The sequence below is a fragment of the Balaenoptera musculus genome, chromosome 7 (assembly GCF_009873245.2).
Source record: "Balaenoptera musculus isolate JJ_BM4_2016_0621 chromosome 7, mBalMus1.pri.v3, whole genome shotgun sequence".
In the NCBI taxonomy this organism is placed as follows: Eukaryota; Metazoa; Chordata; class Mammalia; order Artiodactyla; family Balaenopteridae; genus Balaenoptera; species Balaenoptera musculus.
Genome location: NC_045791.1, coordinates 75838112 through 75852594, shown reverse-complemented (window position 1 = coordinate 75852594; position 14483 = coordinate 75838112). Strand labels below are relative to the sequence as shown.

Sequence of the window (14483 nt, the reverse complement as noted above, 5' to 3'; positions counted from 1 at the left end):
CATGTCTGACCTCTCTTCTTGGGTGACCAGATGTCTCTGGGGTTCAGGTGCTAGACTGGGTACAATAGGCCCCCAGGTGTGAAATGGAAGAACTGGTCTCCCCCAATGCCACAGGAACAAGGGAAGGAGAACCAGATGCAAACCAAAGAGAGATTAGACAAAGGAACCTGCACCAGTTAGAGAAACAGTACAAAGATTGTGAGTCAGGAGTGCAGGTTTAATGAAAGAGCTAGTAAAGTTGAAGAAGAGCCAGTGAGGCCAGATCACGTTAAAAGAGCTAGAACCCTTAATTTTTTTGAGAGAAATCATTTTTGCTACCCCAAATCTTACAACTCAAGTGTCACTTGGAGTTTGGGTCTCCCACCAAAGCTCTGCCCAAAATTTCTGAGGATTCCTCAGATGTGTATAAGGTAAGGATGAGGGCAGAACTTGTATTCTCACAGTCAGCTCTGCACCTACTTGCACAGCCCCCTCTCTGTTCTCCACCATTAGACCCAATGTGAAGCTCAAGCTTTCTTGAGTTCCCCATCCATTTCTCCACTCACATAAAGCTTCCATGAATATGAGACTTTATCAGTTATTCAAAGGGAGGTGTAAAAGGAGTTTGTTTACATGACAGCAAAGTAAACAATTTCAAGTTGAACACTGAACATCTCTCCTCTTAAATTATCTTTTGGCCACCCTAACACCGGATTATTTCCACAGGTCTCTTCACCCAACTTTGCAGCATCTGCAAGCTTCTTTTTCCTCCCTCCTTTCTCTATTTACCTGCTTCAAAGAGCACAACAAACTCCCCTCCTTAGGTCAGGTGTCAACTTAACCATTCTCCTCTCCTACCTTGGGTCTAGCCTCCAACGTGTTCTCCAGTTTTGTTTTGTGCCTCTACATGGATTATCAAGGCATTCACAGATAGAGTTTTTCTCCCTTCAGAAGAACTTGGGTGACTACTGTTAAGATCATGTATTTAACTTCTAGCTCTCATTACACAAGACTGAAGTGGAATCATTGGTCCCTGAATGCAGCTAATAAGGAGAAATGAGCTTGAGTGGCTCTCCACTCCATAATCTAGGGATAAGGCAGCATGACTAGGGAGAGGCTCCACTGTTCATGCACAAGTCTGGGCATCTGAATACAGTCTGGGAAGAGATCTCAGCAGCTTCTCTGGTCTCTCCAGTTGTGGAACTGATTTCCCCTTCCAGAAGCAAATTCTGACTTTTGGTTCATTAGAAGAGATACTTACAGGCAGATGTTGATCATCTTTGAAATCTCAGGTAAGTCAGCTCTGATCTCACATTCCACACTGCACCGAGCTGGCTTATAGGACCTCTTGCCCCTGAACCCTCTCCCTACTGTGCCTGGCAGGCCCTGGAATACAGAGAAGCAGGAGAACTTTCTGTAAAGTCATGTTCTAAATCTGGTCTGATTCTGCTGAAATCACAGATGACACTAGCTCATGAAAATAAGCAAAAATACAGAGATACAGAACTAGAAACGAGACAGGTCTTTGGAGATCGTAGTAACACAAGGAACACAACACTGCCTACACCAAAAACCCTCTGCCCTTTCGGATTCCGTGGATTCATTTGACCAGTTAAATACTTTATGACAATCTAATTGAGACATAAACTTTAACCACTGGATATTTGGTGCCCCCTATACCATGCGATCTGAAGACACATTGCTCATCAAAATGACAAATGGGCTTCATATATAAAAGTAAGTTCACTCATTCATTCATTGATTAACTCAACAAATATATATTGAGTGCCTACCATGGGCCCACCAGCTTAAGTTCATGGGTTTAAGCCTCTTGAAAGCTCCTGGCATGATTCTATCCACCCATTTAAAAAGTTACACATTACAGGAGAGGTTACATTTTCCAAAATACATGTGAAATCCACATTAAAATTAATACTATCCTAGCTAGCGATCACAATGGGCCTGTCAAAAGAGCAAGGTATCAGTTCACCCTCAGTTCCACTCCCTTTCCCTAAAAACAATCTGGTTCTTAACTGTTCCTAAGAGGCATCTTAGAGTTAATATACCAAAATTAAAAATTTTTAGTTTCTCTCTAAACCTGTTTCTACCCCAATGTTCTCAGTTAATGGTGTCACCTCTCACTCAGTTGAAAGGTGACCTTGGAGTCATATTTGAGTCTTCTCTCTCTCTCTCTCACTTCCGATATCCAAGGATCCATCGGCAAGTCCTTTCTGTTCTACCCCAAATCCCATCTACTATCCAGCATCCCATTTCTCATCATCCTTACTACTACCACCAAACTGAAGCCAACATCACTTTTCACCTGGACAACTGTAAAATTTTCTAACTGGTCTCCTCATTCACTCTTAACCTCTTACAAAATTCATTCTAGCAGCTGGAAATTAAATCCAATTACATCCTCTACTGTTCAATGGCTTTTCATCACATTTGAAATAAAATCTCAACTTTACACGGCTACAAAGGGCCTGTCTCCATTATTCTCAGCCTTGCCTGCTTATCAGAATTACCTAAGGAACTTTTAAAAATAACTAAGTGCCACCCAGATTAATTACATCAGAGTCTCTGGAGGTGGGCTCCGGCATTGTTTGTTTTTTAAGTATGCTTTCAGAATAGAGGACCACTGTTCTCCATGGCCTGCCCACTGTCTATCTTCCTCTCTTAGTTCAGCTGCTACCACTCACCCCTCCACTCATTACTCTGCAGCCTCACTAGCCTCTTTGCTTCCTTCAATCCACAGTTTCTCTGCTCTATCTGGAAAGCTCTTCTTCATTCCTACCCTCTTCTTCCACCACTGATCGTCTTCACAACATTGGTTCCTTCTCAAACATCATTCAGTTCTCTACCCAAATACCACCTCTTTGGAAAAGTTTTCTAGGACCACTCAGTACCCTATGCCAGTGGGTCTCAAAGTGTGGTCTCTAGAGCAGCAGCAACAACAGCACCCAACAACTTGTTAAAAATGTAAAATCCTGGGCCCCACACCAGGCCTCTACTGAATCAGAGACTCTGAGGGAGGGGCTCAACAATCTGTTTAAATAAGTCCTATAAGTGATTCTGGTACACATTAAAGTTTAAGAAGCACTATTATGCATGTGTTTGTACACGTGTGTACACATGTGTGTACATATGTATCATATGTATATATTTATCTGACTACCCCCACCCTTCTACTCTTATTTTTTTTTTAACATCTGTATTGGAGTATAATTGCTTTACAATGGTGTGTTAGTTTCTGCTGTATAACAAAGTGAATCAGTTATACATATACATATATCTCCATATCTCCTCCCTCTTGCATCTCCCTCCCTCCCACCATCCCTATCCCACCCCTCTAGGTGGCCACAAAGCACTGAGCTGATCTCCCTGTGCTATGCGGCTGCTTCCCACTAGCTATCTGTTTTACATTTGGTAGTGTATATATGTCCATGCCACTCTCTCACTTCGTCCCAGCTTACCCTTCCCCCTCCCCATGTCCTCAAGTCCATCCTCTAGTAGGTCGGCATCTTTATTCCTGTCTTGCCCCTGGTGCTTCATGTCCATTTTTTTATTTTTTATTTTAGATTCCATGTATATGTGTTAGCATACAGTATTTGTTTTTCTCTTTCTGACTTACGTCACTCTGTATGACAGACTCTAGGTCCACCCACCATACTACAAATAACTCAATTTCGTTTCTTTTTATGGCTGAGTAATATTCCATTATATATATGTGCCACATCTTCTTTATCCATTCATCTGTCGATGGACACTTAGGTGGCTTCCATGTCCTGGCTATTGTAAATAGAGCTGCAATGAACATTGTGGTACATGACTCTTTTTGAATTATGGTTTTCTCAGGGTATATGCCCAGTAGTGGGATTGCTGGGTCGTATGGTAGTTCTATTTTTAGTTTTTTAAGGAACCTCCATACTGTTCTCCATAGTGGCTGTATCTTACATTCCCACCAACGGTGCAAGAGGGTTCCCTTTTCTACACACCCTCTCCAACATTTATTGTTTGTAGATTTTTTGATGATGGCCATTCTGACTGGTGTGAGATGATATCTCATTGTAGTTTTGATTTGCCTTTCTCTATTGATTAATGATGTTGAGCATTCTTTCATGTGTTTGTTGGCAATCTGTATATCTTCTTTGGAGAAATGTCTATTTAAGTCTTCTGCCCATTTTTGGATTGGGTTGTTTGTTTTTTTGATATTGAGCTGCATGAGCTGCTTGTAAATTTTGGAGATTGATCCTTTGTCAGTTGCTTCATTTGCAAATATTTTCTCCCATTCTGAGGGTTGTCTTTTCATCTTGTTTATGGTTTCCTTTGCTGTGCAAAAGCTTTTAAGTTTCATTAGGCCCCATTTGTTTATTTTTGTTTTTATTTCCATTTCTCTAGGAGGTGGGTCAAAAAAGATCTTGCTGTGATTTATGTCATAGAGTGTTCTGCCTATGTTTTCCTCTAAGAGTTTTATAGTGTCTGGCCTTATATTTAGGTCTTTAATCCATTTTGACTTTATTTTTATGTATGGTGTTAAGGACTGTTTTAATTTCATTCTTTTACATGTAGCTGTCCAGTTTTCCCAGCACCACTTATTGAAGAGGCTGTCTTTTCTCCACTGTATATTCTTGCCTCCCTTATCAAAGATAAGGTGAACATATGTGCGTGGGCTTATCTCTGGGCTTTCTATCCTGTTCCACTGATCTATATTTCTGTTTTTGTGTCAGTACCATACTGTCTTGATTACTGTAGCTTTGTAGTATAGTCTGTAGTATAGCCAGGGAGCCTGATTCCTCTAGCTCTGTTTTTCTTTCTCAAGATTGCTTTGGCTATTTGGGGTCTTTTGTGTTTCCATACAAATTGTGAAATTTTTTGTTCTATTTCTGTGAAAAATGCCAGTGGTAGTTTGCTAGGGATTGCATTGAATCTGTAGATTGCTTTGGGTAGTATACTCATTTTCACAATGTTGATTCTTCCAGTCCAAGAACATGGTATATCTCTCCATCTATTTGTATCATCTTTAATTTCTTTCATCAGTGTCTTATAGTTTTCTGCATACAGGTCTTTTGTCTCCTTAGGTAGGTTTATTCTTAGGTATTTTATTCGTTTTGTTGCAATGGTAAATGGGAGTGTTTTCTTAATTTCACTTTCAGATTTTTCATCATTAATGTACAGGCATGCAAGAGATTTCTGTGCATTAATTTTGTATCCTGAAACTTTACCAAATTCATTGATTAACTCTAGTAGTTTTCTGGTAGCATCTTTAGGATTCTCTATGTATAGTATCCTGTCATCTGCAGTGACAGTTTTACTTCTTCTTTTCCAATTTGGATTCCTTTTATTTCTTTTTCTTCTCTGATTGCTGTGGCTAAAACTTCCAAAACTATGTTGAATAATAGTGGTGAGAGTGGGCAACCTTGTCTTGTTCCTGATCTTAGTGGAAAGAGTTTCCGTTTTTCACCATTGAGGACGATGTTGGCTGTGGGTTTGTCATATATGGCCTTTATTATGTTGAGGTAAGTTCCCTCTATGCCTACTTTCTGGAGGGTTTTTTTCATAAATGGGTGTTGAATTTTGTCGAAAGCTTTCTCTGCATCTATTGAGATGATCATATTATTTTTCACCTTCAATTTGTTAATATGGTGTATCACATTGATTGATTTGCGTATATTGAAGAATCCTTGCATTCTTGGGATAAGCCCCACTTGATCATGGTGTATGATCCTTTTAATGTGCTGTTGGATTCTGTTTGCTAGTATTTTGTTGAGGATTTTTGCATCTATGTTCATCAGTGATATTGGCCTGTAGTTTTCTTTCTTTGTAACATCTTCTTCTGATTTTTGTATCAGGGTGATGGTGGCCTCGTAGAATGACTTTGGGAGTGTTCCTCCCTCTGCTATATTTTGGAAGAGTTTGAGAAGGATAGGTGTTAGCTGTTCTCTAAATGTTTGATAGAATTCGGCTGTGAAGCCATATGGTCCTGGGCTTTTGTTTGTTGGAAGATTTTTAATCACAGTTGCAATTTCAGTGCTTGTGATTGGGCTGTTCATATTTTCTATTTCTTCCTGGTTCAGTCTCGGAAGGTTGTGCTGTTCTAAGAATTTGTCCATTTCTTACATGTTGTCCATTTTATGGCATATAGTTGCTTGTAGTAATCTCTCATGATTCTTTGTATTTCTTCAGTGTCAGTTGTTACTTCTCCTTTTTCATTTCTAATTCTATTGATTTGAGTCTTCTCCCATTTTTTCTTGATGAGTCTGGCTAATGGTTTATCAATTTTGTTTATCTTCTCAAAGAACCGGCTTTTAGTTTTATTGATCTTTGCTATTGTTTCCTTCATTTCTTTTTCATTTATTTCTGATTTGATCTTTATGATTTCTATCCTTCTGCTAACTTTGGGGGTTTTTTTTCTTCTTTCTCTAATTGCTTTAGGTGCAAGGTTAGGTTGTTTATTGGAGATGTTTCTTGTTTTTTAAGGTAGGACGGTTTTGCAATAAACTTCCCTTTTAGAACTGCTTTTGCTGCATCCCATAGGTTTTGGGTCATCATGTTTTCATTGTCATTTGTTTCTAGGTGTTTTTTGATTTCCTCTTTGATTTCTTCAGTGATATCTTGGTTATTAAGTAGTGTATTGTTTAGCCTCCATGTGTTTGTATTTTTACAGATTTTTTCCTGTAATTGATATCTAGTCTCATAGCATTGTGGTCAGAAAAGATACTTGATACAATTTCAATTTTCTTAAATTTACCAAGGCTTGATTTGTGACCCAAGATATGATCTATCCTGGAGACTGTTTCATGAGCACTTGAGAAGAAAGTGTATTCTGTTGTTTTTGGATGGAATGTCCTATAAATATCAATTAAGTCCATCTTGTTTAATGTAACACTTAAAGCCTGTGTTTCCTTATTTATTTTCATTTTCGATGATCTGTCCATTGGTGAAAGTGGGGTGTTAAAGTCCCATACTATGATTGTGTTACTGTCAATTTCCCCTTTTATGGCTGTTAGTATTTGCCTTATGTACTGAGGTGCTCCTATGCTGGGTGCATAAATATTTACAATGTTATATCTTCTTCTTGGATTGATCCCTTGATCATTATGTAGTGTCCTTCTTTGTCTCTTGTAATAGTCTTTATTTTAAAGTCTATTATGTCTGATATGAGAATTGCTACTCCAGCTTTCTTCTGATTTCCATTTGCATGGAATATCTTTTTCCATCCCCTCACTTTCAGTCTGTACGTGTCCCTAGGTGTGAAGTGGGTCTCTTGTACACAGCATATGTATGGATCTTGTTTTTGTATCCATTCAGCCAGTCTATGTCTTTTGGTTGGAGCATTTAATCCATTTACATTTAAGGTAATTATCAATATGTATGTTCCTATTACCATTTTCTTCATTGTTTTGGGTTTGTTATTGTAGGTCTTTTCCTTCTCTTGTGTTTCCTGCCTGGAGAAGGTCCTTTAGCATTTGTTGTAAAGCTGGTTTGGTGGTGCTGAATTCTCTTAGCTTTTGCTTGTCTGTAATGGTTTTAATTTCTCCATCAAATCTGAATGAGATCCTTGCTGGGTAGAGTAATCTTGGTTGTAGGTTTTTCCCTTTCATCACTTTAAATATGTCTTGTCACTCCCTTCTGGCTTGCAGAGTTTCTGCTGAAAGGTCAGCTGTTAACCTTATGGGGATTCTCTTGTATGTTATTTGCTGTTTTTCCCTTGCTGCTTTTAATATGTTTTCTTTGTATTTAATTTTTGATAGTTTGATTAATATATGTCTTGGCATGTTTCTCCTTGGATTTATCCTGTATGGGACTCTCTGTTTCCTGGACTTGATTAACTATTTCCTTTCCCATATTAGGGAAGTTTTCAACTATAATCTTTTCAAATATTTTCTCAGTCCCTTTCTTTGTCTCTTCTTCTTCTGCAACCCCTATAATTCGAATGTTAGTGTGTTTAATGTTGTCCCAGAGGTCTCTGAGACTGTCCTCAATTCTTTTCATTCTTTTTTCTTTGTCCTGCTCTGCAGTAATTATTTCCACTATTTTATCTTCCAGGTCACTTATCCGTTCTTCTGCCTCAGTTATTCTGCTATTCATCCCTTCTAGAGAATTTTAAATTTCATTTATTGTGTTGTTCCTCATTGTTTGTTTGCTCTTTAGTTCTTCTAGGTCTTTGTTAAACTTTTCTTGTATTTTCTCCATTCTATTTCCAAGGTTTTGGATCATCTTTACTATCATTCTTCTGAACTCTTTTTCAAGTAGACTGCCTATTTCCTCTTCATTTGTTAGGTCTGGTGGGTTATTACCTTGCTCCCTCATCTGCTGTGTGTTTCTCTGTCTTCTCATTTTACTTAACTTACTGTGTTTGGGGTCTCCTTTTCACAGGCTGCAGGTTCGTAGTTCCCGTTGTTTTTGGTGTCTGCCCCCAGTGGCTAAGGTTGGTTCCATGGGTTGTGTAGGCTTCCTGGTTGAGGGGACTAGTGCCTGTGTTCATCCAGTCCTGGAAGAAGCTGAATCTTGTCTTTCTGGTGGGCAGGTCCACATCTGGTGGTGTGTTTTGGGATGTCTGTGACCTTATTATGATTTTAGGCAGCCCCTCTGCTAATGGGTGGGGTTGTGTTCCTGTCTTACTAGTTGTTTGGCATAGGGTGTCCAGCACTGTAGCTTGCTTGTCATTGAGTTGAGCTGGGTTTTGGTGTTGAGATGGAGATCTCTGGGAGATTTTCACCATTTGATATTACGTGGAACTGGGAGGTCTCTGGTGGACCAATGTCCTGAACTTGCCTCTCCCACCTCAGAGGCACAGCCCTGATGCCTGGCTGGAGCACCAAGCACCTGTCACCCACACGGCTCAGAATAAAAGGGAGAAAAAAGAAAGGAAGAAAGAAAGAAAAAGAGAAAATAAAATAAAGTTATTAAAATAAAAAATAATTATTTAAAAAATTAAAAAGTAATAAAAAAGAAAGAAGAGAGCAACCATACCAAAAAACAAATCCACCAATTGTAACAAGCACTAAAAACTATACTAAAAAAAAAAAAAGGGCAGACAGAACCCTAGGACAAATGGTAAAAGCAAAGCTATACAGACAAAATCACACACAGAAGCATACATATACACACTCACAAAAAGAGAAAAAGGGAAAAATATGTAGATATCGTTGCTCCCAAAGTCCACTTCCTCAATTTGGGATGATTCGTTGTCCATTCAGGTATTCCACAGATGCAGGGTACATCAAGTTGATTGTGGAAATTTAATCCACTGCTCCTGAGGCTGCTGGGAGAGATTTCCCTTTCTGTTCTTTGTTCGCACAGCTCCCGGGGTTCAGCTTTGGATCTGGCCCCGCCTCTGCGTGTAGGTCGCCTGACGGTGTCTGTTCTTAGCTCAGACAGGACGGGGTTAAAAGAGCAGCTGATTCGCGGGCTCTGGCTCACTCAGGCCAGGGGGAGGGAAGGGTACGGATGTGGGGCGAGCCTGCGGCGGCAGAGGCCGGCGTGACGTTGCAGCAGCCTGAGGCGCGCCGTGCGTTCTCCCGGGGAAGTTGTCCCTGGATCACGGGACCCTGGAGTGGCGGGCTGCACAGGCTCCCGGGAGGGGAGGTGTGGATAGTGACCTGTGCTTGCTCACAGGCTTCTTGGTGGCAGCAGCAGCAGCCTTAGCGTCTCATGCCCGTCTCTGGGGTCCGCGCTGATCGCCGCGGCTCGCACCCGTCTCTGGAGCTCCTTTAAGCAGCGCTCTTAATCCCCTCTCCTCGCACACCAGGAAACAAAGAGGCAAGAAAAAGTCTCTTGCCTCTTCGGCAGCTGCACACTTTTTCCCAGACTCCCTCCCGGCTAGCTGTGGCGCACTAGCCCCTTCAGGCTGTGTTCACGCCGCCAGCCCCAGTCCTCTCCCTGGGATCCGACCGAAGCCCGAGCCTCAGCTCCCAGCCCCGCCCGCCCCGGCGGCTGAGCAGACAAGCCTCTCGGGCTGCTGAGTGCTGCTCGGCGCCGATCCTCCGTGCGGGAATCTCTCCGCTTTGCCCTCCGCACCCCTGTGGCTGCACTCTTCTCCATGGCTCCGAAGCTTCCCCCCTCTGCCACCCGCAGTCTCCGCCCACGAAGGGGCTTCCTAGTGTGTGGAAACCTTTCCTCCTTCACAGCTCCCTCCCACTGGTGCAGGTCCCGTCCCTATTCTTTGTCTCTGTTTTTTCTGTTTTCTTTTGCCCTACCCAGGTACGTGGGGGGTTTCTTGCCTTTTGGGAGGTCTGAGGTCTTCTGCCAGCATTCAGTAGGTGTTCTGTAGGAGTTGTTCCACATGTAGATGTATTTCTGATGTATTTGTGGGGAGGAAGGTGATCTCCGCGTCTTACTTTTCCGCCATCTTGAAGCTCCTCCTCAAATCAGTTTTCCCTCTACTCTTTATTACCTGATTTTATCTTCTTCCTATGAGTCATCTGAAATTCTTGTTTAATTTTTTAATTGACTGTCCCTACCCCCTAAAATACAAGCTCCATGGAAACTTATGTTCACGCCTATATGTTCAATGATTACAATAGTATCTGACACACAATAAGTATTCAATAAATATTTATTGAATAAATGAACCTACAAACAAACCAATCTAGTCTCTTTCTCCCCCAGAAGCCCTAAGGGTTTATTCTGTTTTGTTTTGTTTCCCTCTAGAGAGGAAAGAAGATGTGCACGGGAATCTACAGGAGAAGTTCTCAGAAAACAACATCAAAATCCAAAAAATGGCCATGCACCAGCCAACTCTGGTTCTTTCAGAAGGGAGCCTTTTTTAAAGTTGAACATGCTTAGCTCACATGAATGTGAGGTAATTGCTACCTGTGATTAATGCAGAGCTCGAAGGCCTCATTACATTTCAAGTACCTGCCAAGGCATTTTTTCAAGGAAACAAAATACAGAGGAAGGGCATTCAAGAGGGTATCTTGAAAGCAGAGATAGAGAGGCAGCTTGGTACTCAGGTCAGAGGCCAAGATAATCCCACCCCCAAAGGATATTCTCCCTTGACTCTGAAAACAGTGGTTATGTGTTCACATGGGTCTCTTCCCACCCTCCACCCATACCACTTTTCCCAATAAATGAAAAATATCTTTTATTGCATTTAAATTTCTTTAAATTATAGTAAGGACCTTTGCAATTCTATACGTACCATTTGTAACTTTTTTTTTTTTCTGTGAATAGCCTGTTCCTGTAGTTTTCTTTTAGGCTATTTGCCATTTTCCAATTGACTGACAATTAAATTTATTCATCTTTCATATGTGCTATCAATATTTTTCCCAGTTTGTGTTTCACTCTTGACTTTGTTTTGATTCCTCCCCCAAGTCAAAACTTAAAATTTTATTTAGTCAAATGTGCCAATCTTTTACTTTAAGGTTTATTATTTTTTATGTCAATAAATAGAAAAGCTTTCTCTACTCCAAATACATTAAAATATTCACCCATATCTCCTACCAGTACTTCTATGGCTCTTTTTTTCTTTATTTCTTTCTTTTTTTTTTTTTTTGGTTTAAATCTTTGATCTATCTGGAGTTCATTTTGGTGTGAAGGTTGAGGAAAGTTTCTAGTATTATTTTTTTCCAAATAGCAAATCCATTCGGGAAACTCTGTTACTCAGCATTTAGCATAGTAAAATTATATACGTGGATGACACTCAATTTCTGTCTGTTAAATTGAATTATCAGAAGGGTTATGATGCTACAAAATAGCTATGGAACACACACAACAACACAGCCCCAAAAAAGTGTGTTCATATGTGACATTAATGTGATATTAATGTATGTTAATGTACATCTTAATAAGAAAAGTAGACAGGTATGAACCAATACCAATTTGGTGATCACTATGACAACAGCAGTAACAATAATAATAACTACTGTTTATTGAGCACTTATGCTTCACACACTAGAAGTGCTAACAGATTAACTCATTTAATTCTCAAAGCAAGCCTATGAGGAGTTTCTATTCTGTCTTAATTTTACAGATGAGAAGACAGAGGCACCAGGAGATAAAGAAACTTGCTCAAGGACCGATGACTAGCAACTGGCAGAGTCGCATTCTGCGACAGAAGCAAAGAGGATCCTATGGCTTAACAACTATGCTATCTTGTCTCAAAGATCATTGTTGACCACAAAATAGAAAGAGCAACAGGGTGTTTTTGCTATTAACATCTAAAAGGTGTACACATTTTATTAGAACGTTTTGTATTCTAATTCTGTATTTCTAATTTGAAAATTGAATAAACATGTTCCTATACCCACCCTCACCCAACTTCCCCCCACCGCCACCAAAACAAAACCTACCTCAGAACTCAATAATGCCTTTGACTGCAGTATCTGATGAAGTACCTATGAGGGTTCAACATAAGGTAACTCAAATTTTGACATCTTTCTCAACTAACCCACATTCCTTCACATCTTTTAAGTTCAAAATCCCACCATGAACTGCTATAATTTCCAAAAATGACCAGATCTGAAATATTAATATGACAGAGCTGCACTGGATAATTTGGTATAGCAAAGTCAAAAATTATTTCTCAGCATCTTATACTATAAGTTAGACTTTTAAAGATGTAGATAAGATTATTTAAAATATTAATACTATTAACAATGACAGGTGTCATTTTAATATATTTTTTTTCTTTTTCAGATTCTTTTCCATTATAGGTTATTACAAGATATTGAATATAGTTCCCTGTGCTATACAGTAGGTCCTTCTAGTTTATCTATTTTACATACAGTAGTGTAGTATCTGTTCATCTCAAACTCCTAATTTATCCCTCCCCCTCCCTTCCCCTATGGTAACCATAAGTTCATTTTCTATGTCTGTGAGTCTATTTCTGTTTTGTAAATAAGTTCATGTGTATCATTTTTTTAGATTCCACATATGATATATGATATTCGACAGGTGTCATTTTATAACTCTAGTTCTTTTTTTTGTTTTTAAGTTTTTATTTATTTATTTATTTTGGCTGAGTTGGGTCTTCGTTGCTGCACACGGGCTTTCTCTAGTTGTGGTGGCTTCAGTAGTTGTGGCTCGTGGGCTCTAGAGCGCAGACTCAGTAGTTGTGGCACACGGGCTTAGTTGCTCCGCGGCATGTGGGATCTTCCCAGACCAGGGCTCAAACCCGTGTCCCCTGCATTGGCAGGTGGATTCTTAACCACTGTGCCACCAGGGAAGTCCCATAACTCTAGCTTTTATTTAGAAAAATTAATAGAATTTTCAGTTTGATGATGGCAAAGTAAAGGCAGTTTCACTCCCTTCTTCTCTCAAAATTCTAAAGCCACAAAGATGACAGGAAACAAGAACACAAACTGCAACTTCAATGAAATGACGTAACTATAATCCAACATTTGAAGATGGAAAGCAGATGGAGGAAACATTTTAGCAGAGTGGAGAAAAGTCAAGCCAATGACTACAAGGAGCAAGCCAATTTGCCTCTGTACATGCTAAGGAAGTGGAAACACTGGGTACTCTGAAGATGAAAATAAGGGCAGTTGCTAAAAATGAAGGCATATTTAGACTCTCGATCATTGGGCTGCAGCTGGTTTTTACTGGCTTGCAAGAGCCAACTCTGCAATGACCTCACACTGGTAGCTTGAAATCAACCATAGTGGGAATATTTACACTACAGGAACTGGCAAATTCTACAAATCAGAATTTTGGTTTGTTTTGATTTTTTCAGAGAGCTAGTTGTTAAACATTTATCAGCACACCATAGCTCCCAAGTCTTAATCTTTACCACCCACTAGAAATCTGAGGTTTACTCTCCAGAGAAAGTGAACCATGGGGGTTTCAGATTTGGGCACAGCAGTCACAAAAGAGGTCAAGTGAGAGGTACGGTGCCGAAAACAGGGATAATATGTGAAAATCTGTGTTTTGTTCAACTCGAGAACATCCACCTTCAGACTGCATTCCCCTGGCAGGACACTGAGCATTCTCTGGAGAAACTAAACTGCCCAAGAGAAAAGATTTATAAATAGCGATACTTTTGGGGAGGGGGGAGGGGTGGTGGGTCTCAATGAAAAATCGAGCTAACGTGTCTGATCATCCTACAGTGAATTAGTCCATTCAGACATGCAAAGAGTAAAAATTCTTTTCCCAAGCACCTTTCTCAAGAAGCCACTATAGGATATGTCCCACCAAAGCAAAGGAACAAACCAAGAAAGAAGAGGATGTGGATTTAGGAAATACAGGAGAGAGGCAATGGCACTGCCAGAGTAGCAGCTGTGCCTCAGGCCTAGTGAAGACAGTGCATACTGGAGCAGGAGACAGAGGCTCCAAGAAGCAGGAATAAAAAAGGAACTGATAAATTATCTGACTGCTTGAGCATGTGGAACACTGTACTGAGAGATATTTTACAGAACTGTTATAGGATGTTGGAAGAAATAACATACAAAGAAAATTAAACAAAGGGGAAAAAATGAGGCAATTATTTATTCCAGGTAAAAATGACAACAAAAATAAGAAATGGAGTCACACTGTGGATTACTCAGCTGTGGAAAGCACTC

The 14483-nt window shown here is 40.1% G+C and overlaps 1 protein-coding gene across 4 annotated transcripts in view; it reads right to left on the bottom strand.

Annotated features, from left to right (window-relative positions):
• Positions 1–14483, bottom strand: part of PLCL1 (phospholipase C like 1 (inactive)) — a 366361-nt gene that overhangs the window by 200356 nt on the left and 151522 nt on the right. The window contains exon 2 of one of the 4 annotated variants that reach the window (XM_036859027.1): positions 1241–1365. The exons of the other annotated variants lie outside the window; for them this stretch is intronic. The gene's annotated coding sequence lies outside the window, so the exon portion shown is untranslated. The remainder of the gene's footprint in view (positions 1–1240; positions 1366–14483) is intronic. 4 annotated transcript variants of the gene reach the window in all.